At 42.4% G+C, this 27,312-nt stretch overlaps 1 long non-coding RNA gene across 3 annotated transcripts; it reads right to left on the bottom strand.

The window, feature by feature from the left end:
- Positions 1–1,990: 1,990 nt before the first annotated feature.
- LOC310685082 lies at positions 1,991–26,245 on the bottom strand. 3 transcript variants are annotated; one of them, XR_014515056.1, is made up of 3 exons: positions 25,893–26,245; positions 4,787–4,875; positions 2,501–3,010 (listed from the first exon to the last, which is right to left on the bottom strand). It is a non-coding gene; the product is annotated as an uncharacterized lncRNA (long non-coding RNA). The 3 variants fall into 3 exon arrangements; XR_014515057.1 differs by lacking the exon at positions 25,893–26,245 and adding an exon at positions 15,790–16,101; XR_014515058.1 differs by lacking the exon at positions 25,893–26,245 and having other exon boundaries at positions 1,991–3,010; positions 4,787–5,014.
- Positions 26,246–27,312: the final 1,067 nt, after the last annotated feature.

The following is a 27,312-nucleotide window of genomic DNA, read 5'->3' as shown; positions in this document are numbered from 1 at the left end:
CTACAAGCTACTTACCTCTCTCCCCCACCAAAATTAGCTTCCACTAATGAAGAAAAGCCCAGACTACACAGTTATTCTGAATATGTTGGGAGTGGCAATATTCTAGACCTGATCTGAACTACCAAATGAGGTATTTGTTTCAGGGTGTATTTACGTCCCCAGTGTATCTATGTTCCTACCTGCTTTTTTGTGCCTCCTCCCTCCCAGTGATCAGTGTTTTTAAATGCTCACTTTCCATGTGAAAGAAGTCACGGTCCAATTTGCATAGTCTCAGCAATGTTTTAGGCATTTAGTGCTACAACCTTGGTGGGCTGACTTACGATTCTATCTGCATCGCTAAGAAGTTAGCAAGATGTATTAAAGTGTGTGGTGTGCACAGCATTAGACAATGACAGTTTTGGGGTATAATTGCTTTAATGTGGGCAATTAAGACTAAGTGCATGCGGTTTTACTGTCTGCCCTACATTCCTCTGAATGATTGCAATGATCGATACACATGATTTGTAAGTCGCTTCCTATTGATCGAATGGTAAAATGTTTGACCTTCCTCTGAGGAAGTAATTTGCTAAATTATGACGCTGCGTAAAGTCTTTCTCCGTTCAGAGGTGAGGGGTAATGGCTCATAGGACCAGGACAGGGAGAGCAGCATGTATGCATGCGAGAAACTTTTTTGCCTTTTGCCTGAAAGTAGATCTATGGCTGTAGAGACATTAGTGGCTTAAAACACAGTGAGGTCATTCCCCGCCCCATCATGTTTTAAGTTGCATTTGCACTTGTTGTGTACACCTAACGACAGGGTGTCTTCACTTCATTTGTCCTCCTGTGCCTGAAATCCCCAGCAAAAAACCGTGTTCAATGAAACTTCAATCTGCAAATGTGCTGTCTAGTGTGCCTGCGCTATGGCCGTCTCAAATGTACACACCTCAGCTTAACCACAGCTTACATTTTCAAATCGGATGGAAGCTGGTTTGAGGGGAAACACATCAAGCAACAGCATTTCTCAAGAAACTACAGAATACATGCCAATTACGGTTAACTTCATGTGTAGCTGGCTTCAAACAGCAGTGGTGGGAGCGACCTGGAGTCCGAGCAAATGGTAATGCGCACACAACTTATGTGTGGTGGTTCTGCTGCCAGTCCATTAACCTGTTTGATGTTGGTGGCTGGCCATTTGATGCAGCAACACTCAATTTGAACTTGTATGCCTCGTTTTTCTTCTTTGCATTCAATAAAAAGAGGTTTGCTCATCTCATTTATGCTCAGTTCTACATCTGATGAATGCATCGGAAGGGCAATACTTCATGGAAATTTGTTGCTATCAACACTTGTCCCCTGTATAGCAACCTTCCCACAGCTTGTTTTGGACAACATGTCCCATCAGCCCTTGTCAGCACAGCTGTGGTGGCTGGGGCTGCTGGGGTTCATAGTCCAAAACATCTAGAGAACACTATCTTGCAGAAGGCTGTCTTATACATAAAGCTTCTCAAAGCCAAGCTCATGACTAGGCTTGGAAAACCAAGGTATTTACTTCCCACCACCCGAAAAAAACCATCTTGGAAAATAGCTTGGTTTATACTGAACTCAGTTCTGAGTCAAGTCTCCCTTTTAGTGCTCCTGATGATATCATCAGGGGGGAAAACCCATGGAAGTTAAGAAAATATGGCTGCTGCTATGGTTCCATAAGAGAAACCATTTTTTTCATACAATGTCCTTGAAAGGGACAGGACGTCATCACATCTTGCCATTTCCAGGGACATTTGCAGTCCTGTTTACACCCCAAGTGGCAACGACCATGCTTCTTAGCCACTCCAAGGAGCTAGTCCCTGTTAAGGAAAGGGGAAGAAAGGTTTTAAATCCTCAGGCCACCTCTTAAGTGCCTATTTTTCATTATATCTGTGGCTTGTTGGAGAAACCATCAGTACATTAACTGTTGAAATGGGACAGAATGGATCCCTTTGCAACCAAAATAAGAAATGGACACAGACCAGGCTTCGAGTTGTCCATCCATTTCTAATAATTACCAGCTGCTGAGATTTGCATTTCCAAAACAGGAAATATGAAATTAGGTGACATCATGGATTTCTTATCCTCTAATACACGCATGTCCAACTCCCAAGAGACTGTGATCTACTCCCAGTATTAAAAAATTGGCAGTGATCTACGCATTGTCATTGGAGGGAGGAGGAGCATGCTTGGGGTGGGTGGGATTGCACAGAGTTTTTTTAGCTTTCCCCTCGTAACTTTTTGTACACGATAAGGATCCCGCGATCTACCAGGATCAGCCAGGGATCTACCGGTAGATCGCAATCTACTGGTTGGACATCCCTGCTCTAATATTTAATGCTGGAGCAATTCAGCTGATTATTTGAGTATTCTCTGTGTCATCACTTATGATACTTTGCTTAGAGGGGGAGCAATTTAAGATTCCAAAATGGCAGGATGCTGATGACAGCGAGTAAAGAGAGAGATGGAAAGAAAAGAGTGTTCTCTTTGGGCAAAGAGAGACTACAAATTTAACAATCAAGTTGTTCTGCATTAGCTTTTACAAAGTTAAAAACTTATAATCCACCAGTTTCTTTGTTGCTATTCACTTTGTCTTTTACCAGCTTGTTAACTGCATCACTTTGATGAATAGACACATGCATGAATACATATATAAATGGCTATCACTCATTTGCAAGGCTTTGAAACATTGCTGAAAGTTTAAATGACGGGTAGCATTTATTCATGCTGCAGTATGCTGCTCAAAGTTTTGATACGGGATTAATAATAATAATAAGAATGACATTTGGAGTTAAAAGACGACATCTTGATTAAAGCCAGAACAAATTGCTTGGCATAGGTTCAAGACTCTTTTTTTGCATGCCCTTCAAGTCTTTGATGCTCCCCTGTTGTCTCCCAGGCTTGCAGTGGGAGGAGTCAAATCCTGTGGCAATGATGTAATTTCACAGAATCATAGAATCAGAAGAGGCTCCAAGGGTCATCTAGTCCAACCCTCTGCAACATACTTCTGCAAGTCAAGTGGGATTGGGGAGAAATTCAGTTTGCATTCAAAGGGAAACCTGGCTAATTTGCACCAATTGAAACACTTCTTTGAAGTTTGGACAACTCCAAATTTTGAAGTACAGTAATGTAAAGTGTACAAAAATGCCTGTACTAGGGTAAAGTATGCAGAAAAATGCATATACTAGTGAACATAAGATACAAAATGCATTATTTTAGGGAAAACAGCTTGTAAAAATGTGCATATTGTGAGAAATCTGCCCTAAAATGCTGATGAATTTTCATGAAGACTTTGAAATAGCCACCCCAAACTGATGTTGTGATGTATAGAACTGAATTTAAGATAGGGAAAAAAATAGAAACTGAGCAAAACCAAAGTCAACAGGTTCACCTATTCCTATCCCTCAGCCATGCAGCTGTGTTTTCAGGATCCACATGACTCAGTCATAAAAACGCTAACCCATATTCCACCTCGCCCAATTTAATTCAGGTTGACTCTTTCTGCCAATAACCCAGCATCCATTCCAGCACTGATGAGACCCCTATCTGCCTAGCAAGACTGACACATTCTGTACCTTCAGACTATGCCCTGAGAATGATGCAGTCCTTTTAAAACCGACATTGAACAACACTAGTGCTTGGCACCAACTGCACTATACATTTGAAACACACCCTTTGAAACTGTCAGGGCTTCCCCAAAGATTCCTGAGAAATGAAGTCGGTTGAGAGAGGTGAGAGTTGTTTGGAGACCCGCTCTCCCATTCACAGAGCTACAATTCTCAGAGTTCCATGGGAAGTGATTGCTAAGCCATTCTGAGAATTGTAGCTCTGCAAGGGGAATGGAAGTCTCCTAACAACTCTTAGCACTCTTAACTAAACTACAGCTCTCAGAATTCTTTGGGGGAAGCCAAGAGTGCTTAAAGTAGCATGATACTTCTTTAAACGTATAGTGCAGATGAGGCCTATGTGTATGTGGGGGTGATCACTGCTCATGTATCTGAAGTCTTGCCACAATAAATCTGTTGGGTTTTCACACATGCCTATTTTGTGTTTGCTGTTGCCGCTCTTGCTGCTGCAGCAAGAATTGATGTTGTGAAGGATACACAGCTGCCACCCAAAATGGCAGCCTTACGCTGTCTCCTCCTCTCCTGTTCCCTGCAGTGTGTGCTATCCATGCAGTGACATCACTGCTTGGCAACACTCTTTGCCCATGCAAAGGGCAGCCAATGAAGTTGACTGAGGGCAGGGGAACTTGAGATGTGACATCATCATGAGTCTGGGGAAGTGAGGAGGAGAAAGGGATGTGGGTCTGCTGCTTCCAGCAGTAGCCATGAGACCCCCATAATGTCAAGCTCTGGTCTGACACAACTGATTTTTTAAAAAGCTTGCTTCTCCTGCTAACAGTCAACTCAATAATGACCGACACATATCACCCGAAGATATGTCATTTCATCTCTGCGGGTGACATCTCAGTTGATCAAACAGTTGTCAAGTTGTTCGCCGTTTTGATGGCTATTAAACATCCCTTCCACAGCTAAATGAGTACACTTGCTAGCAACCCTCCAGCTATTCATAAAGAGATATTATGTTGGTGAAACAAGACCTGGCTGAACATTGCCTGCTCCTGAGGGCTAAAAGGGACTTAAAAGAAAACCCTTCTATAATATTTTGCAAAGGATTCCCCCACTCTCTTTCTCCCCCTGCTCACTCCCCACATACAGACTTTGAGCCCAAAGGCAAAATAACTTTGCCATTATCTCCCTTGGAACATGCACTAACTCACCACTATTTCTGCAGGGCTGAGCTGTTCGTGTCAGTGGAGTCGTCCGGGTGAGCTGGAGAATATCAGAGAGGGTCGCCACTCCTGTTTGCCTGCAACAGAGCCATGTCAAAAGCTTCTCAGTAATCAACAGAGCTTAAAGAAAGTCTCCGATTAGGCTTCCCTTTCATCTTTCTCTCTCCCCTTCCCCTCCCCACTGGTGTTAGCAATCAGCCCTCCAACTCTTCCGCTCTCTTAACAAATTTTGATTTATCTTTTAATCAGGGGATAGGCTGTGCCATTTTTTTTACTGCAGCAGAAGTTATTCTTGGATGCAAGAGTTTCAGTATTGCCATAGTGGTCGATTAGCCCAGAAGTGAGTGCTACAGAAGGGATTGCTTCTGAATGTGTGTAAAATAATGCCACACCAAAACTTGTCCTCCTATTTCTCAGCAGTTTCCTTCCCCCACAAAAGAGCTTTATATAATTTGCCTCATTTTCAGGGCATTGAAAATTGATTCAGAATGAGGTTAAGCATCCCTTCTCATTGCAAGGTGGTCAAGATTGGTGCCTGTGTTTCTCTTTCCATTAAACATTTCTCCAGCACTACGCCCTCTCCCCATCTGCCTATGCTTCCTGATCAGAAGAAGCGCCTTGGGAGACACCACCTCCCCTGTGATTTAATCAAAGTTCAGAAAACTGGAAAGTTATTTACCCAATGCCTGAGACTGGTAAGCCCATTTATTTTGTTTTTAAGGAAAGTCCTCCCTTTTACCTTAAAAACAAAATCTTTCCACTCTTGCTTCTGGAAGAGGAAAAAAAGAGTTCACATGCATGCACAAACCCATGCAGAAGCCAAGGAACAGCTATCAACATCATGGTGGGCAGCCTCCTTGCCTTTCTGTGCACACAGGAACACCCAGTCAAGGATGTCCTGGTTGTTTTTTTTAAGGAAGCTAGGACACCTGGAAAAGCTGCATATTGCTGATCACCAGATGATGATGTGTGGAATGAAAGGAAAGGAAGGACACTCACAAACATCCCTCAGTTATCTCAAAGGTAAGACAAGTGGAAGAAAACTCCCACACATGAGAATTTCACTTAATTTTTTTCTCTTTTCTTGGATATTTTGCATATCCAAAAAAAATATTTATTGGATATAGAGAATAATTGATACCAGCCACCACAAAGCTAGGATTAGGAGGAAGGGCTTCCAGGCCTAAGTGCCAAAGCACTTCCCACCACAATATCAAGCAAAGAAATCTGTGCTCAGCCCTAAAATCCACGATCACTGAAAAATGAAACTTCTGCCCAATGCCATTCTAGTTCAGACTCAGGTCTTTTGGCAAAGCTGTGTTTGGAAACCTACAAGACCCACTCCAGAAGAATGCCCAGGGCATCTCCACACATTCAAAAGAGCCAGTAGTGACCACAGTGTTGGACATAGACTTAGAGTGATCCAGGTTCAAATTTCTGCTCAGCCATGATGCTCACTAAGCAACGTTGGGCCAGTCCACAGAAAAATCCACAGTTCTCATGATAAAAGGGCTCAATAACAAGAAGCTATGGAACAGTTATCTATTTGTCTACCACCTTCCACAGGCATGTATCAAGGTGATGTACAAAATCCAATAAAAGTGGCTACCCCCCCAGTTAAAAACAACCCACCCATCGCACCCACATCATCAGATAATTTTTTAAAAAAATACAAAAGAGACACCCATGTTAGAGATCTATCCATCCAGCATGGAAACAAAACAAAATGCTTTTGGTTGTTTCCGGAAGGTAAAGATAGTAGACAGCTGTTATATCTCAAGAGAAATGCAATTCCACAGATCAGGGGCAGTCACACAAAAAGCCCTGCTCTGAGTTCCTGTGGAGTCTGTTTCTGATGTATTGGGAACTTGATGGAGAAGTGCTCCCACAGACCACAATGGCCTACCTGGTATATATGTAGCCAGGGCCTGAGCTGCATAAGGTCTTTTATGTTAGTACCAGTCACCATACCCTCCAACATTTCTCCAATGAAAATGGGGACATCCTAACAAAAACTGGGACATTCTGGGATCAAATCAGAAACCGGGACGGCTTCTCTAAATTGGGGACGTCTTCTCTAAATTGGGGACGTCCTTGGAAAATAGGGACACTTGGAGGGTCTGCAGTTACATGCATGATCATGTAGCCATCCCCACTGACACAATGAAGGCTTTATTAGTAAAAATATATGCAATGAATTGGGCTAAAAAGGCAACAGGGAATCAGCACAGGCTCAGATACATTGGTGTAATGCGCTCCTGGAGATTCACACCTGTAAGGAGAAGAACTGTGTCCTTAGAAGATTCCAAATGGTCTTGAAAGGTGACCATGTGTAGCATGCATTGCAACAAGTCAGCATGAGGCAGAGAAAGCACAAATTAGTGCTGTGTGTCCCTTGGTCACTGCAAAAGTAAGGTAAGCTCAACAGAAACGCTGCACCTCACCCAAGTGAATCTTCATCAACATTTTCTCTTTTATTTCCCAATGTTTAAATCAGTTTCTTTTCTCATTAACTGATGGAGAATGGTTAAAAAATAAAATAAAATGCAGGATGATTTTTTTTTTTTTTTGGTACAGCACTAGCAGTTGCAGAATGGCAGTTGCAAGGTCATCATGACAGCTAATAATTTTCCAATCTCTGACACTAGCTTCCTGTTTGGCTTTGAGACATCTCCTTAATCCTTCTTTATCACAGTTGTCCTGATAACAACTTTCTTGCCTCTTGAGAGTGCTTTGAAGATTTATTGGGTACTGGTCTGATAGTGCTTTGAAGGCAAGAGCTCTATACACAAACTCTGGGGCTGGATCTGCAATCTGAAGGAACGCTTCTAAAAGGAAGCGTTTTCCCCAGCAATGCAACTGGTAAAAAAAAATCAATAAATATATTGACATTCAAATGCTGCTTTGTTCTATTTCCATTAAACTTAAGGCTCAGCTCAATAGCTGAATTCACACCATATAATTAAAAGGTGGTGCAGTGGTCTAAACCACTGAGCCTGGGGCTTGCTGATCAGAAGGTCAGTGGTTTGAATCCCTGCGATGGGGTGAACTCTCATTGCTCGGTCCCAGCTCCTGCCAATCTAGCGGTTTGAAAGCACACCAGTGCAAGTAGATAAATAGGTAACACTGTGGCCGGAAGGTAAATGGCATTTCCGTGTGCTGCTCTGGTTTCGCCATAAGCGGCTTAGTCATGCTGGCCACATGACCTGGAAAAACTGTCTGCAGGCAAACGTCAGCTCCCTTGGCCAGTAAAGCGAGATGAGCGCCACAACCCCAGAGTCGTTCGCAACTGGACTTAACTGTCAGGGGCCCCTTTACCTTTTATTAAAGCACAATGATATCACTTCGAACAATCATGGCTTTCCCCAAAGAATTCTGGGAGCTGTAGTTTGTTAAGGGTGTTGACAGCTGTTAGGGGACCCCTATTTCCCTCCCAGAGCTATAGTTCCCTGGGAAGTGGGATTGAATGTCAAACTACTCCTAAGAACTGTAGCTCTAGAAGGGAAATATGGGGTCTCCTAAGAATCTTCAACAACTACAGCTCCCAGAATTCCTTGGTGTATAGGACTGCAGCCTTAATAACTGAGAACCTTAGGACCAGTTTTAGAATGTATGCAAGTAATGACTGCAGTGTGGGGGGAACTTGAAGGTGATTCATCATAGATCAAAACATCATAGGGAACACTCTTGTATCTTCTCATATCACCTCAAGTACCAGTCATCAAGGATTGTGAAATCAAGTGATCCAGTTGTGCTTGTTAACTGATCCTTGATAAGTCTCCAGTACACGTTTGAAAAGTAGTGTGTGCTTGGGTTGGCATAAAATCAGTGATTACTTTAGTGGGGCTCCCCCACCTCCAGCAATGAAACTGTTTGACAGGACAGAGAAGCACTTCCTCTCACATCATTTAACTGATCTGTGGAACTTATTTCCACAACATGTGATAGCCTTTAGTTCAGACCAGGGTTGGGGAACCTGTACTTCTCCAGAGGTATCTGGACTATCAGCCACAGCTACCATGTGGGTGATGGGAGTTGTAGTTCAACAACCCTGGCTTAAATGACTTTAAGGAAGACAGTTAAATTCATGAAAGCCAACTGAGGACTACCAGTCATGATGGTACTATGCAACCACCAGTGTCATCATCCCACTGCAACATTTGTGTGAACAAGGCCTAGTGTCCAGGCTGATTGCACATTCAGCCTCAATTATGAAGTAGCGATAAGAGGATTTCTTTCATTTTATTATTCTGTTCTTCCTCTGGTTCATTATGAGCTATGCTCTACTCCTCCTGAATTCCAGTTTAACCAGGAGAATATGTAAAACCAGTTTAAGAGTTGGAGCATATGTATGGTGCTGCAGCGTCTAGTTCCTTCAGTTAAACTCTTGCATCTTTTCTCTCTGCATCTCTGCCGGGTACCTTGTCAGCTCTGTATGCTTATATTTGGACATCGTTGAACTCTAACTACTGTTTTGAGAACAGAAGAAGATCCAAAGAAAGGTGGTTTTAAAACCTGTATACATAGACATCAGCACTGACGTTGAAATTACATGCTATATTCTTAGGTGTTATTTACTTCCCTTTTGGGAAAACTCCATGCAAAACTTCTTTCATGTTCCTGAAATAAAAGCTTGTTAACGCTATACTTAACCTGTCCAAAATGGAATAGTGACTTCTACAAAGGCCGGGGAAGGTTCTAATCTATAATTTGCAGGAAATAAGGCTGGTTCCGTGTTGTGCTTTGCAAGAAACTTCATTACTCCACTGCATTCAGAAGCTGCCCTTTATGTCAGAAATACTTGTCTTGGAACATAAATAAATCTGATCTACATTTTTAAAACATTTTTTTTAAAAGGTCTTCCATGGTATATGAAAAAGATCTTTCCCACCTTCCTCTTCTACAGTGCCTGAAATATTGAAGAGTAATTGGTAACCAAGACTGCAATCCTAATGCCTACTTAGTTGAGAGTAAGTGTCATTAAACTCAAAGGGGCTTACTTCTGAGTAAACACTTGTAGGACTGCCTGATTAAGCTGGTTCCCAAATGTGATGTTCACTTGCAGTGGTGGCTAGTGTCCACTGGGACTGGTGGAAAGGAAGGCAAAGAAGTCCACAGTATATGCAGCCTGAGCCATTCATGGGCGGAGCCAACTAATTTTAGCTTTGTCCCTATCTTTCTCCTTGCTGAGGTCTACAAGAGCAACACTGAGATTGAGGAGGAAGCTAACAGCCAGTGCCATTGCCTGAACTGGATGCAAGTAAGAAGGAAGTGGGGGCTGGCTGGGAGCAGACTGTGGTTGCTGGGGATGTAGAGCTCCATTTGCCTTTATGGACCAAGCTCCAGCTTATATTTACCTATTGTACTTTATATGATGGCTGTCTACTGAATACTTTATCTTGGAAAGTATAGCCTTTGTGGTGACATCAGATTTGCTTATATGAAAGGACATCCTGATGAACCGATTTCACAAACAATACATTCTTAATACTTTACAGCGGAATGGTTCCAACATGCTCAACAGAGTTTCCTTGGCAAGAGGGCTGCACATGGCTGAAGGACATTACTGACCTTCCAAAGTGCATTTTAAGGGCATAGTTTAATTGCACAGAGTGATGGCTTGGACCAGGCACACCACATGGACTGGAAAAATGCTCTTTTAGAACATGTCCCAGAAACTACTACTGCACATTGTAGAGATAACTCATAAATGCTCTCCAGATACTCTTGAATTCCAGCTCCCGCCAACCTTGACCACTGACCATGCAGACTGACGGAAGTTGAATTCTAATACATGGAGGGACCATTACGGTTACCCCTGTTGTAGAGTATTCTGGAGCACACACTTAATTTGTATGCGGTATTTAGCCAAGTCTATTATAACTATTTGGTCACCACCTAGAGTTGGGATGGGTAACTTGTAACCTTGTAGACTTTGGTGGACTACAGCTTCCATCATTTTAGCTGGCCATTCTGGCTGAGACTGATGGAAGCTGGAGTTCAACAAGATTGGGAAGCTACAGCTTCTGTAGCCCTGATCTAGATTATGCAACACATAGGGCAAAGCACAGTCAACAGCAGTTTTGCAGACAACAAAGCAAAGCAAAGACTGGGAAGCTACAACTTCTGTAGCCCTGATCTAGATTATGCAACACATAGGGCAAAGCACAGTCAACAGCAGTTTTGCAGACAACAAAGCAATGCATAAAGGGTTCCTCCAGAGTGAAGCAGCTGAAAACTATTGCTTCATGTTCAGGGCATTTTTTTCTTTTGTATTGGGATCTGCAATAGGGAGCCAAACAGTTTAATTAGGGGAGAAAAGCACATTTTTTGTCAAGCAACCAGAGCCATTTTCAGATATTTTTGCACTTGAACATGGCGACCTTTTGCTCCACAAGGCTGTTGTGTAAATGCAACATTTGTTGCCTATTATAAACAGGGATGCTCAAGTGGTGAAGTAGGCACTCTGGAACATTTCACAGATAACACTCTTTTTTCTGAAGAAGAAAAAAATCCCTCTCTGATCTGTTAATCATGCATCACAAATTGGTCTGGAAATTGTCTACCTAGATATTGGCTGAAGGCATCCAGGACTCTTTTTTTCCTCTTTTTAATGGCAAACACATTTCAGGAGAGCTTTGGCAGGGGCTTTAAAAAGCAAACACTATTTTACTTGGAAAATATTAATAACCTTTATGACACCTGCCTTTTGATCTTAAGAGAATCATTAGACAGCTTCCACGGCTGAAGCCTTTGCGGTGCCTTCTGAGCAACAAAAGAGATTAATAGATGATCAGAGAGTTTCTTCAGCTCAGCTAGCTGAGCAGCGGATAAGGATGGAAAGAGGCTACAGGTGTTTCTCAGGGCTTTTGAATACACCGATGGAAAAGCTTCCTCCGGCCTTCCACACACTTGCTTTCGGCACATGTCAAGACTTGCACCTGCAGCACCTCTTGAATTTTGACCTAAAAGGCAGCAGATTCAACTCATGTACTGTAAGAACCCTGCTGGATCAGATAAAAGGCCTAGCTAATGTAATTGCTTAGTTCTTTTCTTGTATTTGTATTCTATCTTTCTTCCATCATAAAACCCAAGACTGCATACAAGTGGTTCCTAGAGATGCACCCACCCTGGCACTGATCAGACTCACACTTGATCAGCACTAGGAAGGTAGTGGTCTCATGTGCTTTCAAACCATGTCCTGGGACCTATTCTGTTTTCCACAATAGGCAATCAGATGCCTATCAAAAGCCCTAAGCAGAACATGAATATGAACGTATGAGCACAAGAAGAGCCCTGCTGGATCAGCTCAAAGACCCATCTAGTCCAGCATCCTGTTCTCACAGTAGCCAAGCCTGCAAGCAGGACCTTATAGCCACAGCATGCCACCCTCCTACAAATGCAGGAGCTTCTGCTTTTTGCCCCCAGCATCTGACATTCAGTGGTATACCACCTCTGATCCATGACTAATAGCCACCATCGACCTTGTCCTCCAAAGCAACTGACCAACCAATGGAATGAGCTGTAGGAAAGACTCTGGCCAAAGGAAGGAAGGGAAAGAACTCAATGTAGCCTCTGTCTTTTTCCCAGTAGGTTACAACAGGTAAGATGATACACTTTGGCCTCTGCAAAAGCTTCCATGACAGACTTGCTTCCTGGTCTTGACTTGTAAGAAGACTTGGGTCACATCTACACCAAACATTAAAATATATCTTCTCCTCAAATATCCCATGAACATTAGCTTAATCCGCACAGAGCTACAGTTGCCAGCACCCTTATTAAACCAAAGTTCCCAGAATTATTTGGGGGAAGCCATGTGCTTTAATTGTATGGTGTAGATGTGGCCTTGGTCCCACTTGCATTCCTTCTAGGCTTTGGCAGGGGCTGGGTCAACCAGAACCCAAGTTCCAAGTCTTTTGCACTCCCCTCCAAAGTCCCATGATGGATGCATCATTCTATCATTCTGCTCCTCTTCTTTATCGCCTCTGGCATACCATTATAGAATGTTCTGCAGCAGATTTGCTCACTGGTGTACATCAGGGGTAGCCATTTTGGTGCCCTCCAGATGTTGCTGGACTACAGATCACTTCAGCCCCAGCCGATATGGGCAATGGCCAGTGGAGAGCCACTGCTTCTTAACGTAGACCAGCCTTTCTCAACCTGTGGGTCCCCAGATGTTGTTGAACTATGACTCCCATCACCCCTAGCTGAGTTGTAGTCCAACAACATTTGGGGATCCACAGGTTGAAAACCTCTGATGTAGACCACCCTGAGCTAGATGGACCAATGGTCTGATTCAATGTAAAACACCTTCCTATGTTTCTATATTCACCTAGATCAGGATTGACTACAACATGAATGTGGGTACTGATTCTGGCTATTGAGTCAGATCCTTATCTCCCTTACTCCTCTGTGGATAAATTTGACTGGTGGGTGGGGCACAATAACCTCTGCCAATGAGACATTTTGAAGCCCCTGCAACCAGTTGATTGCTGGGACTTCAAAGCAGGGCTCCCCTCACAGAGAGCTCTGCACTGTGCTTTGAAGTGCTACCAGTTGTTGGTACTTCAATAAGTCCCTTTTTTAGCCCAGTCATCTTTTTACCTGCCCACATCTGATGTCATTAGCAGTCTACACTGACTAGCAGTGGCTCCACAGGGTTTCAGACGGGGGCATTCCAAGCCCTACCTAGAGATGCTGGGGATTGAACCTTGACCCTTCAGAATGCAAAGCTGATGCGCTGCCGCTGAGCTATGGCCCTTCCCATTGCTTAAGGATAACACAGATTCCCTTTAATACTCTCCATGTTCTGAAAACTTGGCAGAACGCCATTTAACACCCCTCTCTAGCCAAACGGAAACACCAAGCAATAAATACAGAATTCTTAAATGGGAGGGAAAATGGTGGGATTAGATTTGGTTCTGCAGACTCCAAGCCCAATGATCTGCTACTAAGCTACAGACGAGTTGTTCCAGCTGCTCAGACCGGTGCGTCTCCTTATTCCCTCCTGCGATTCTACACATGCAACACTTTGTCTTGTTGTCACACACAAAGAGGGGGAATCGCTCAGGGAATTGGATTGAAGCCACATGTTAAATTGCTTGTGCAGCTTCTGTTATTGGGGCATCAGGCCTTGCCTGCTTCCCGTGATGGGGACATCTCAATCCAATCAGACATGTTCTTCATGATAGCGGTTTCAATCCAATTCAAAAGAAGAAGAAGGTGGTGGGGTGGGGGAGTGAGGGAAGAGAAGAGAATGAATGAGAAGACAGATTTCATATATTTTTCCCATTTGCCTTTGTCACAGGTTCAACTGTTTCCCTTAAACACTTCCACCCCTTCAACACATTTCCTGCAGAAGAACATTGTGTTATTCAGACACAGGAGCATGGGAAGTTGTCTACTTAGTCAGACCATTGGCCTATCTGTTCAGTATTGTCTACACCAGGCATGTCCAAAGTCCATTTCGGGGGTCTAATCCAGCCCGCTGGTCAGTTTAATCCGGCCCCTGTGGCAGTTCATTTTCTGGGGTAAAATCCTAAAAAAAAAACCCTCAACAACTTCAATCCTAAAAAAAGGCTAACAACTTTGGTCAGTCCTTTGATCAGCCCTCACGGACCTTCACTTCATCAAATCTGGCCCTCTTTGGAAAAAGTTTGGACATCACTGGTCTACACAATGGGTAGAGTGTCTGTTTCAGACAAAGGGCCACATTTCTTCATAGGCAACCTTCCAGGGGCCACATGCCAGTGGAAGGTGGAGAAAGAAGCAATATCAAAAGTGGGTGGAACAATTATTATTATGCATTTCATTTCAATACCACTTTATGTTTTAAAGGGAAAAAAATTCTAATCAGTTTACAATATATTAAAAGATCAAATGAAGCAAAGAAGAATGAGGAAGAACAAAGAATGAGGAAAGTCAACTATAATGTATATATTCAAAGCAAAATAATTAACATAAAAGAAAAACATTACCTTCAAGATCTCAAAACAGAACATTATGAAGGAGGTCAACTACAGAATGCACATTTAATGCAGCAAAAATGACTAAAGCAATACCTTAAACATTTCAAAAGAAAACATGACTAGAGGAAGTCAAATATAAAGTGCACTTTTATAACAGCATCATCAACAAGAGAATAAACATTATCATAAGCATAGAGCCTATCTACTAACGTTGCTGCCAATCCTGCCATTGGTGGTTCATGGTGGTTGGCAGTTGTAGAAGCTCAGGCTCGATGACCTGGGTCTGCACTAAAAGACAGCCAGGTTGGTCTCTGGCCTCTTCACCAGCCTCAGCTTTGGGTAGCTGGAGTCAGACAGGGTCCTGTCCTCCCAGGGAAGGGGGAAAAAGGCCTCCAAGGCAGGGAGCAGGTCTTCTAGGACCTTTCTTAATGATGCATTTATTCATCTATCACATTATTACATTTCCTCCAAGGAGCTCTAGGTGGCACAGATATGTCTCCTTCTCATTTCTGTCCTCACAACAACCCTGTGAGGTAGGTTAGGCTGTGAGGAAGTGTCTGGTCCAAGGGGATTTGAACCCTGGTCTCACAAGTTCTAGTCCACAACTCTAACCACCATATCACTATACTGGCTCTCTTGTTGATGTTGGTTCTTCACCCTCACTAAAATATGAGATGGAACCCTTAATTTTAGGTTTCCCCCTCATGACTTTGATAAATGAGGTTTCAGGGCACATTCAGCTGTATCCAGTGGGGGTTCTACTCTGAGTAGACCCATTGAAATTTATGGATATGAACTAACTTGTATCTCTTCATTTCAATGGGTTTACTCCAAGCAGAACTTAGTTGGTTGCAACTCCTTGCCCTTCCTCTTTTAAGGCACATCACACAACTTCTTACATTAATATAGGTTTTTATATGGTGATGATCAGAACTTTGTTAAAGAAAAGAAAGTGTGGGGAAGATATGCAACAAACACCTGCCCCTGTAGATTTATTTTTTAAAAAAATATGATTATTTTTACCTTGGAATGAGGTCCGTTTGGTGGATTTCAATTCAGGAAGAACAAGAGCCTCAGCTGGATCTATGGACTGTTTCATGTAAGAGTCCATCAATATTTCATACTATTATTGTCTCTGCCTCCTCTTAGTTTCCTTGTTATCTTGCACAATGAGGAGGGCAGGGAGCTGCAATAAGATACATCAGTGGGAGAGTGTGAAGCGATGCTTCAGTAGCAGGGCGTTAGGCTTCTGATGCCAACAAGCCTCTCGACCTTGACCTCCTTTAAGTGTGTCCTCCCTTGGAGCCGTATAATTAGAATATAGATCTTTCTTCTTGCTGTACTGTGAATGAGGAAGGGGGACAGCTTGAAAATGAAACTGGCATAAGAACGAACAGGGAGAGGTAAAATTGCAAATTTCAGTTCTCTCTGCTTCTCAGTTTTTCCAGTCTTCAGTTCAGCCAGCATAATTCTGCACAAATTTGCATTTTTTTTTAAAAAAATGAACTGTACACTCACAAGAGTCTAGCAACAATTTAGTGCACATTTATTTTAATATGCACCTCTAATAAACATATTTTTGCAAGCAGTTTTCCTTATATTTCACACATTTTGTATGTTATTTGCACTTTTAGCCACTTTCCCACATGCTCCTTTCATTTTTCTCTCCATTGCTAAATTAGACCGGTGACCCATCTAATCCAGTATCCTGTATGCATGGTGGCCAAACAGATGCCCACAAAAAAGGACATCAGTGCAACAGCAATATTTCCACTTGCGATCCTCAGGAAATGGTCTTCAAAGGCAAATACTCTCAAACACTGGAGGCAGTATATACAGCCATCATGGTTGCTATTGTTTAGTCGTTTAGTCGTGTCCGACTCTTCGTGACCCCATGGACCAGAGCACGCTAGGCACTCCTGTCTTCCACTGCTTCCCGCAGTTTGGTCAAACTCATGCTGGTAGCTTCAAGAACACTGTCCAACCATCTCGTCCTCTATCGTCCCCTTCTCCTTGTGCCCTCAATCTTTCCCAACATCAGGGTCTTTTCCAGGGAGTCTTCTCTTCTCATGAGGTGGCCAAAGTATTGGAGCCTCAGCTTCATGATCTGTCCTTCCAGTGAGCACTCAGAACTGATTTCCTTAAGAAAGGACAGGTTTGATCTTCTTGCAGTCCACGGACTCTCAAGAGTCTCCTCCAGCACCAGAATTCAAAAGCATCAATTCTTCAGCGATCAGCCTTCTTTATGGTCCAGCTCTCACTTCCATACATTACTACTGGGAAAACCACAGCGTTAGCTATACGGACCTTTGTTGGCAAGGTGGTGTCTCTGCTTTTTAAGATGCTATCTAGGTTTAGTAGTTGCTTATTTGAATAAAGAGGATATCATTCTTAAATAAGATTCAGGACAATCTCAAGTTCAGCCTCACAGATTCGAGGGAGGTGTGCAACAACAACAAAATACAATGTAATAAAACATCACATCAACACCACCACACATTCTTCATAGTAAGATAACTGAGAAGCAACATAGCTACAAAGTTATAAAGCAGGCAGAGACAGTAAAGTAAGTCTATTTTAGATTCCTGGTCAGAGAGATATGTTTTGAGCTGGTGCTGAAAAATAGTAAAGTTGGTGCCTGTCAAACTGCCTTAGGGAGGGTGTTCCAGAATTGGGGTGCCACCACAGAAGAGGCCCAACAACAAAAAAATTGGATCTTTTATTACCAAAGCATCAGAATATTTTCCAATCCCGACAATCTCACACTGACCTATTTAAGGTTCACCCTAGTTAAAATTTACCACTTTAGCATTAAAAACACATTAAAAGCTTCTAATAACACTCACTATATCAGTAGAGTAATAAGCCTTCCCAAACTGGCCACAGCCATGAGATGATTGACCCAGCCAGTAAATCGGTGCCCTTGGCTTTACCTCTGCACGTCAATCAATTACAGTCGTCAATCATGCCCAAGTACTGCCTGCCTCAGCAGGTCTTACTGCTTAATCATATAACTGTTGAGCTAATACCATTCATATTTCTGGCCTTAAAAAACTCCTCTAGGAATTCTCATCCATTATGGCATCAAAATTAACGAGATCTTAAAGTGTGCACTATATCACTTGCAACTTAATACTCTGCTAAATGGAAAACATCAAAATTGAGCATAATTTATCACTATTTACATTTCCTTGTTAATTAGCAGTTCTCATGAATGATCAAGTAATTGAGAATAAAGAATTTTCTTCTTTTCCTGGAGAATTTATGGATGGGAGTGGATGTTCACTCCTAAGTGTTTACCTGAGAGCAAGTTTACGTATCAAACTTAGGGGAGCACTGAGCCCCAATCATTTGCAAAAATGTGTATATTAATCAAAACTACATATGAAACCACATGATGGGAGAAATTTGCACTAAATTGCTGCAGGAATGTGGAGAACTGAATCTGTGACTGGAAAAAAAAGGGGAGAAACACAGAGAAGCTAAGATTGACAGATTCATCCATCCCTAAACCCTATATTTACTTCTCAGTAGACACAGATTGGATTGCCCTGTAAAAGACATAAATGATCCCCTCCCCAGTAAAGTGTGATGTATCTATGCACCTCAACAAAAGCAGAAGATAGGAAACAAACTGCATTAGCTCTAGAGACGACTTTATGAAAATACCAGAGAAGTGTGGTTTTGGAAGCAAATCTATATTGTTAGTCACTCAGTGAGAACGATGTAGACAAAACATTATTAATGCTAACTATGTCTGGATTGCACATTCAACCAAGATAGGAGTCAACATGTTTGGTAACATCAAAGGGAACCTGATACCTGAAAGTATAAGAAGATTAACGTTTACAGTGATCTGTAGGTTTGGCTGTTCCAGGGAGACTAACAGACACAGCCAGGAGGGACACTTAGTTATAAATTGGCATGGGAATCCTCTCATGTGCTTAACAAAATCTGGCACTGTATATAAACTCATATTTGAGGCCTTTTCTTTTAAAACCCCCTACTACAAGCCGCGGAGAAACGTGGGCTATAATGCTCACAGACAAAACAGTGAAACGTGAGCTGTTAAGGCTTGCCTAAGTTAGACGGGTACACCCCACGGCATGAAAATGTCTCAGGGTTTCTGAAAGAGGGAAGGGGTGGGTGAGTGAAGGAAGCATATAGCCAGTGTTTGCCATTCCTTTCAAAAATAAAGTTTTTTGTGGGGGACTTTGAATAAGGAAACCACTTCAAGACTTCAGCTCCTGCAATGTGGCTTTCAAGGATTTTCCAGGAGATTTTGCTATTGAGTGATTTAGGGCCCTTTTACGATGCATTCAGGAATATTTTGCACTCGTGATGGTATTGGGGTGGTTATACACAATCCTGCTTTCAAAACAATTTGTGGCTGCAAAAGTTTTGCAGTGGACATACCACTTCGGGGCATGTCCTGCTGCAATCCTGCCACTTTTTATACCAACAAATGTTCCAGGTTTTTATTTGTGTCCTGCTTTCGCTGTGCCATAGTTCAATAGCTCTCCTCCAGATGGCAATAAGGCAGTAACATCAGAGAAGCATCTCAGAACAGCTAATAATGTGTGGACGGTCCAGTATAAATCCATCACTCATGCACTGTCATTGCATCAATGATATGTTGCAGAAAATGTATGCAAAAATCTCCCGGTCTGTAGCAGCCCTTACACAGCCAATTCTGTAGACACTTTACACTGGAGTAAGCCCCATTGAACGGAATGGAGCTTTCTTCCCAGTAAGATAGTGCCGTTATGACCTACCTAGCTGCAGCTCACAGCTAGTTACTTGATCAGTATATTTCAGAATGATTTGCCATAGATTAGCAAGTATTTCTGATGCTAAATCGTCAACAGTAGCAGCAACTATAGCTGTGCAAACACTATACCTTTAAAGCATATTTGAAGCACAATCTTTCCCCTTAATGAATTCTGTAGTTTGTTAAGAGTTGCTGGGCAAACTACAGCACCCACAACACTTTGAGATAAAGGCTATGTTTCAAATGCATTTTAAAGGTACAGCACATCCAGAGCTTAAATTATACTGCTGAAATTAAAAGCACTTGAGGCAAGGAGTGTAGGAGGAGGACCATGAACTTCATTCCAATCTGTTACTCTTGAACAGTGTTTGGCCTCAGGGCCTGGCTGTTGGGTCCCATGATTCTAGTAAAAAACCCCAAAACAACACACCAAAACATGAAATCTGCCCACCCCTGCGATCAGACTTATCTCTAAGTAAACATAAATAGAATCAGGCATTAACATCTAAGGTGATTCAATAAAACCAAAATGCCTTTGGGATGTGCCCTGTACTCAGTAACTCCAAATAAATGGAAAAACACAGTGCCAAGTTTCTTCTCCCATCCCCCACTCACCTCCTTCTTGAGGAATGATATATAGATCTTTTTAAAAAAACTATAAAGATGGAGCCAATCTGCTCCCACATGTTGCTACCTACCCAATTTGGCAACACCAAAGTATAAATTGACTATAACCTTGCTTTATGAACAGCTGCTGGAAATTACCACTCTGCTCAAAGATAATTGGCAATTAGTTAAACAACACTCATTAAACTCTTTTCTCCTGGCTCCGGCTGGTGCGAGTCAATCTTCCAAAATTTAAATTAAATAAAATGTTGTGCAAACTTGTTCCCGTATCTCTCTTGCTACCTGAAGCAACTCACTAGGAAAAGTATAATTTGCATTATCCTTTGAGGCAACAATGATGGAAGACTGCTAATATCTGGGTTCTTGGCCAAAGCTGGAAGACTTGCTAGTCACAAATGCAGCCATGTTAATGAGAGATAAGAAACAGTTTCACATGTTGAATAAGATGTCAAAGTTAATTGATCCTCTAAGAATCCCGTTGAGATAAGCTAGTATTGTATCTATTTAACACAGTGTTTTGCAAGGTTCCTATCCTCAAGGAACATTCCATATAAATTTATATGTCATATCTGAAAGGTCTGGCTATCAGCCCACTTGAACTAAGAGCATAGAGCAGGCATGGCGAAAACATGGCCCTCCAGGTGTGGCTGGACTACAACTCCCATCATCCCTGTCCATTGACAATACTGGCTGGGACTGATGGGAGTTGTAGTCCAACAGCATATGGCAGACCACATTTTCCTCATCCCAATCTTACAGCTCATCCAACACTTTTAGCCCTTTCCCCACAGGTGTAGGGAACCTTCGGCTTGCCATATGTCACTGAATTACAGATCCCCATCAGCCCTGGCAAGCATGGCCAATGTCCAGGGATGATGGGAGTTGTAGTTCAGCAATTTCTGAAGGGCCAAAGGTTCCCCATACCTGGTTTATTGCAATGTTATACAACCATTCTGCAAACAAATCAGAAGGGAATCGCTCATAAAAATAGCTGATATTGTCTATCCTCCTCACAAACTTTGTGTGAAGAAATCAGGGATGAATGCTCAATACAGCTTGTCTAGAAATCCTGTAACATCAGTGAATTTGTGTGTATGTGAAAAAACCTGGGAGGTTTCCACTGAACGGAGTGAAACCTTTTTGACCATTGCATTGAGATCTGCCTTGTAAGGAGACTGTAGCCCTCTTCATATGTCGTGCCTGAAAAGGAAGCATCAAGCTATATATATGGTGCCTTCCTACCTTTCTGCATTGAATGGGGTAATACCTACGATTTCATGAATGCAAGTAGAAGCCTCTGCATGGTTAGGAACCTTGCTTTATGAAGCAAACACAGGTAAATAGCTCCCCCACCCAAACCTTCCTAACTGAACATGGGATGATCAGGAACAGGAAAAGTGGAGTTGGTATGTATGTATTTTCAACAAGGGATGAGATTTCCTGATCTGATCTGATCTTCCCTTGAACTTTAACCAAAGCATAGGAAGTCTGGAAGACTATTTATCCATTGCCTAAGATTAAGATGGCCTTGCTGATCTTGTATGAAGGAAAGTCCTTCCTATTACACTTCTTAAAAAAAAAGAAGAAGAAGATTCCCACATTGTTTTTTTTAAAAGTTTTCAAAATTTCTTTATTTCTTTATTTTGGCAATGTACATAACACTTAATTACATTGATCTCTATGTGCTGTTTGTAAAGGTCAGTAAAATGCAAATACGGGTCAACTATAACATCAGAATTAAGTTTAAATTCCTTCTGGAATAATGAAAAAAATGGTTTTTAGTAGCTTCTGGAAGTTCAACAGGGAGGGGCTGCTGATCTGACATCAGCTGAAATTGGGTCCACAATACTCAATGCACAGGTCCTGATGGATATGAGCTTTGCTTCTGAGGCATGGGAGACCATCAAGGAAAATGACAAACAGCTGTCAGGTGCACAGTAGACAGTCTCCCTGGCTTCCTGTGCTTAGAGAAAAGCCCAGCCAAGGATAGCATTGTGTTTTCTGAAAAGGGAGATAACCCTGCAAGGCACTAGAGTTCAGATCACCAGAGAGGTGCTTTGCAGAGTGAAAGAAAAGACCCTTCACAAACACTTTATGGCCACCTCGGTCAGAAGGTAAGCACAACAAAACTCTGCATCCCACCTGTGAGAACATCCCCACCTTTTTCTCCCCATTGATAACTTTTGGATGCATTCCTTTTCTCATTAATTGATGGATGGTAAAAAAGAACAGCAAGACAAGTTTTCACCACCACATTATCTCTCACACTTGTACCAACATACATTTGAGGCTGCATGGTTGTATGGGGAAGGTGTGCCTCTCCAGATGTTGCTGGAATACAACTCCCACCCTCCCTGACTGTTTCACATACTGGATGGGTCTGATCTGACTTGTAAGTGCAACAACATCTGGAGGGCCACACGGTCTCTATCCCTGCTGTATCACCTGATTAGGGTTTCAAGTCATATCCCACAACCGGCAACTGAACTTTTTCCTAGCCCTAGAAAGCTTTCATAGCCCTTTTTATCAGTCCTGCCTGCCCACTGGCCTCATGCAACATGATGCTTCTGTAAGTCCCTTGCATTTTTATGGGTCAGCTGACCACAACCCATACTGCAAAGAGGAGCATAATAGCCCATAATTGGAATGACTGTTGAGGAATGCTGTGGAGCTGCAGCAAGAACAGTGAATGCAGAGTAATGAGCTACCACACCACAACATTGTTTAAGAATACCTTTCAACTTTTAACAACTAGCTGATAATGTAAGCAGTGTTTTATTTGAAACAGGATAAATCCATTTGATGTAACTTCAGCTTAAGCATCCTGAACTGTCTGAAGTCTCCCCCTACTGGTTAACCAACACCATTTCCAGCATGGTTAACTATCTAGTTTAGCTTGGAACATAGGGAGCTGCCTTATATTGAGCCACACCATTGGTCTGTCTAGCAAAGTATTGTTAACAGTGACTAGAAGCAGTTCTCCAGGGTTTCAAGCAGTGTTCTTCCACAACCCTACTTGGAGATTCTGGTGATTGAACCTGAGTCTTTCTGCATGCAAGCAGATGCCCTGCTACTACAGCCATGACAACAACAACAACAACAACAACAACAACAACTAATATGTTGCCCATCTTACTGGGTTGCCCCAGCCACTCTGGGCAGCTTCCAACAATTTATAAAGCCACAGGAAAACATCAAACATTAAAAACTTCCCTATACAGGGCTGCCTTCAGGTGTCTTCTAAAAGTCAAATAGTTGTTTATTTCCTTGACATCTGATGGAATGACATTCCACAGGGCGGGTGCAGCTACTGAGAAGGCCCTCTGCCTGGTTCCCTGTAACTTCACTTCTCACCATGAGGGAACTGCCAGAAGGATCTCAGAATTAGATCTCAGTGTCTGGGCTGGGTAGTGAAGACACTAATTTAGGTATACAGGACTGAAGCAGTTTAGGGCTTTAAAGGTCAGCACTTAGAATTCCCCTTAAAAATAAAAATAGAGGGTTTAGTCTCTGTAGGGACTAGAGGAGATAACATGTAAATATATATGAAAAAGTCAAATATCTAGCACCAAACCAGTTGTAAGAATTGTAGATTAAAAGACAGTGTTAGGACTCCAGAATTCCATGCTTCCATGACTGGCTGTAGCAAAAAAGGACAAAGTTCTACATGCAGGACATATGATGCAAATCAGAGATCAATTACAGTTAAGGGGTTTTGTGTAGGTGGACCTGTGGTGTGGGAGATTGTGCTCAACTCCACAAATTCAGTTACTCAACCAGTTCTCTGAACAGGACTCATGTCATTATGAAGGATCAGCCACAGATACTTCGAGAGTTTGTTATTCAGTGCACCAGCCAAATCAGTTGTAAACTGTTGGGCTTTCGGAGGATGTTGATGAGACGTGTTGATAAGTTAGAATGGTAGGAATGCATACAATGTGACTCTGGTGTGTGTCACCAAATGCCAAGCCACCAAGGCTAGTTTTTGGAATGGTGCCTAGTTGTTACATACCCCTTGGTTGGCCTTAATGGACTTTCATTTTAAGCCATCTGTCTGGCCATTTTCATGAGTTAGAAAACAAGCACAGTGACAATCTTACAGGATGCCTCAGTCGACACATTTGCAGCATCAATATGCCAGATCTAACTATGAGCCATGGTTCACAAGGCCAGATTTCTGATACAACCCTTTCTCTTGTGGGGATGAGGATTTTCCCCAGAACAAGGTGGCTGATAAAAATTATATACCGATAAAACAAATATAGCTAAAAACGTATAAAAGGTTGTCGTTAAAAAGTAGACTATATATGGAATTAAAATAATGTAAAAAAGAACTACTGAACTGCAGATACTACTACTACCACTAGTGCTAATAGTAGTAGTAGTAGTAGTAGTAATACAGCACAGGATTATGAGCCCTTTCCTTACAAGAAGTCAGTTCCCCAAACGCTGCTGGAATAAAAATGTCTCCACCTGCTGGCAGAAGGGCAACAAGGAGGGAGCCAATTGAGCTTCTCTAAGAAGTGAGTTCCAAACCCAGGGAGCAGCCACCGAGAAGGCCCTCTCCCTTGTCACCACCAGGCATGCCTGTGAATGTGGACTGAGAAAAGGATCTCCCCTGAAGATCTCAGAACCTGTGTAGGTTCATATGGGAGAAGCAGACTCTCTTATGCCTTTTTTTTCTCCTTGCTTTTACTTTTTAAATTGCATTTGTACGTGTCTGATTCTGTTTTTGTTACACATTAATTATCCCACAGGAAGCTGCATTTTACCAAGTCAGACCACTGGTCCATCTAGTTCAGAAATGTGTATGTTGGATGGCAGTGGTTCTACAGGGTTTCAGACAGGGAGTCTTTCCTAGTCTACCTGGAGATGCTGGGGACTAAACCCAGGACCTTCTGCATGCAAAGCAGATGCTCTACCATTAAGCTAAATGTAGATCTCTGGATGTTTTTTGGACTACAACTCTCATCATGCCTTGCTATTGGTCATCCTAGCTGAGAATCATGGGAGCTGGAGTCCAACAATACCCGGTTTCCCACCCCAGCACTAAGCTGCAGTCTTTCCCTCCTGCTTTTAGCATTTTTATTTCAAGATCCCTTGTAAGAGCTTGCCTAAAGGGAGGAGTAGCAATTAAAAACAAGAATATAATATAATACAATAATGCAACATCGAAGGACCTAATTCAAGATTTAATTTGTGCTGAGGCTTATTAGAATCTGGCCGTGTGACCTTTCCTCAACTGCAGAGATTAGAGAAGAGAGAGAAGAAGACTGCAATACTGAACTGTGTGAGAAGCAAGGATTCAGCACTATTACCGCCCTGCATTGTGCATGAGAGCTGTCCCTTGGGATATGATATTCTGCAGCCTCACACCAGTGGAGAGGGGGCACAGCTCTTCTCACACATCCCTTAACATGCACACAATTGCTCCAGTCACTGAATGGGGCAGCTCATTCCTGCAGGAGCTCTTCATGCACAGGGGAGTACACATGGGGCTCTGGATCCAGGTGCAAATATTTAGACATTCCTTCCTCTGTGGCCTGAAGTAAGCTGTTTGACTTATGACCTCAGGTCCTCAAGGGAAAGGAAGATATACTAATCCTATTATTATTATTATTATTATTATTATTATTATTATTATTATCATCATTACTAGTAGATGACAAAATGTTTAGAGCATCACAGTGCTGAGGTATGGGGACAAAAGCATTCAGCTCCAACTCACCCACGACTGTTCTCTTTTCAAGGCAAGCAGAGCAAGACAGTCTCTCTGGAAACACAGTCAAAGCCCTGTTAACAGAAACTTGAATTGTCCTTTGGAAGTGTCAAAACGGTTGACATCTATTGAGACATGACTTTCCGGCTCTGCTCTTGAACAACTCTTACAAACACACACTTGTAGTGATGGCAAAGCCTTTACACGCCCTGCACATTGCTTTTTAACTTCCTTGATTTGGAAGCAAACAATGCCATTCTCCACTTGATAGCTCAAGATGTCGACGCAGACCGATTCCCTGACACCTTGCAGCAGGGAAGAGATAAACACCCTGCTGTGGAGTTGCATGACTTTACAAGTGTCTATGATTTTGCCAAGGGATATAGTTTGCCCATCTCCCATGGCAGAACGGTACCCCTCACTCACTTCTTTTAAGGGCTTTTGTGTTTTGACTCGTGACATGTGCTCTGGGCCACTCTGTCTCTTCCAGAAGTTCTTTCACCTGACATGGGAGATGAGAAGGGGAGGGGGAAGAAGAAGAAGAAGAAGAGAAGGTCAGATTGAGAGAGAAAAAAGAAATACAACCCCCACACCAAACAGCTATATGTGAAACCATTTCACTTACTTCTACTCTCTTCGGCCCAGCCATGTGTAAGGAAGGAGAGAACAATGGAGAAGTTCCAACTCAATTCTCCTGGCAAATCAGAGCCCCCTCTAGAGGAAGGCAAAGCAGTCAAGGAGGCATGTAAATGATCTCTAACCAATAACTCCAGTCTACTTGTGGTCTCCAAGTAGGGTCTGTGCAATCCCTTGTTCTGAACAGTAATGAATGTATGTAGTGCTATGTGCTCCACAAGCAGAGCACTGAAAGATTAGAGAGGGGAGGTTGGCCTGGGACATGTCAATATGGATCTGAGATGATCAAAGGAAGTTGTCCCTCGTGGGTTGGAGATTGGGATGGGTTGGAGGCGGGGGGAAGGGGAGGAAGAATGTGAAGTGCTTCTTAATGTGGTTTCCCTGTATTCTCTCTTTTAAAAGGAACAGCTTCATCCTCCCTCATAATCTGTTTCCTCCATATGGCTACCCCAATAAATATTTCAAGATTTTGTTTGAAGGATACAATTTTTTAAAAATGGAGGGGTCAGGAGGGAACTGCCATCATTTGTGCAAAGTTGTAATACCTATATCATAATGCACTGTGGGCAAAATATGTAAATACATCTTAAGGAATACAAGTAGTTTTAAAAAATTATTTGTATGCATGCCTATATTTGTTATTCCATTTTCTCACTTATCAAATCCTGAGAATTCTATTTTAAAACATCTTGCTTTGTCTCTCTCACTCTCACACATGTGCAAGTGTGTGTACACAAACACACAATCCGGCTCACTGAAGAACACAGAGCAATGCTACCGACCTAACACACCT

The sequence above is a fragment of the Podarcis tiliguerta genome (assembly GCF_965153285.1).
Source record: "Podarcis tiliguerta genome assembly, chromosome: 8".
Lineage (NCBI taxonomy): Eukaryota > Metazoa > Chordata > Lepidosauria > Squamata > Lacertidae > Podarcis > Podarcis tiliguerta.
Note: the sequence above shows the minus strand (reverse complement) of the source record. Positions and strands in the feature narration are given on the sequence as shown.